We start from the raw sequence: 1,140 nt of genomic DNA on the forward strand, positions 1-1,140 counted from the left end.
TGAAAATACAAACAAAAGGGATGTGTAAGATTCTGCACTTTTACCCATAAGCTTAATTGGATCACTTGTGACCCAAACGAAGTGGGGGTTAACAAATGGCCTCTTACAGGAAAATTAACATTTCTAGTTGTTACTATGAATGGTAGTGTGTCCTGCACTGAGCTGGAGAAAGTAAGTATGTGTATAAACTGCCAGAATTAAGGATCTCAGTAACATTGGTACCGCTTTAAGACATCATTCAATCCGATGCTTTTATTTATTTTGTCTATCCATTAGTACAACGACTATATTACTGTTTCCTTGGCAGTTGTTTCCACTGAATATACACAATATAAAGTTTGTTTGGTATATAAGACAAACTGACACTTTATTCTAACAAACTTGGCACATGGATTTTATTTTTTATTTATTTGATTTTTATAGGACGTTGCTTCTATCTGAATCTCTTGCCGCATGTACAAATATTACAGGACATAAATGCAAAATTCTAATTGCCTAACTGTAGGGGTAGCTCGGGAAAATAAATAAGCCTTGCAGTGTGCCCAGGTAAGGGAATTCTCACCAAGACATTTCACAGTTATGGACAAGTTATTGACCATATCCTGTCGCCAGCAGTTCTTCACCCTCTCTGTCTTGATGTTAGAACTTCAGCTGTTTCTGGGTGCTGTGATGTGAAGGAAATGAATTTCAGGGCCAGAATTATCTTGGGGTTTTCTGCCTCGAAATCAGTGCTAACTGCTTTTAGACTGGGAACGAGTGCATTCAATGATGATGAGCTTAAAAGTATTTTCAAAAGTTGTAGCCACTACTGTGCAGTTGTAGTGTCACGGTAGAATGGGACACATTTTAGATACTAAGTATGTGTGACCACAGTTAGACTATGAGCAGAGAATCCAAGTGACCAAAAAATCAAATGTAGTTCAGACTGCTTTGCCATCATTGAATTTCGTGTCCCAAGTACCTTTGGTAGCCAATTACAAGACACCAGTGATGGCAGAACTTGGCATCCTGAGACAGGAAAAAAATAGCTTTCAGGAGAGTTCTGGCCCTACTGTCCAGAGTGGGAGTAGTAACTTGGATCTTAAAAGGCAGAGGGTGCTGGCTGGTTTTTGCTTGTACCTGTGAAGTACTTGGTGACAT

This window comes from Pezoporus wallicus, unplaced genomic scaffold, assembly GCF_028554395.1.
Source record: "Pezoporus wallicus isolate ANWC-B61680 ecotype Strahan unplaced genomic scaffold, APGP_CSIRO_Pwel_v1 contig_5104, whole genome shotgun sequence".
Classification (NCBI taxonomy): domain Eukaryota; kingdom Metazoa; phylum Chordata; class Aves; order Psittaciformes; family Psittacidae; genus Pezoporus; species Pezoporus wallicus.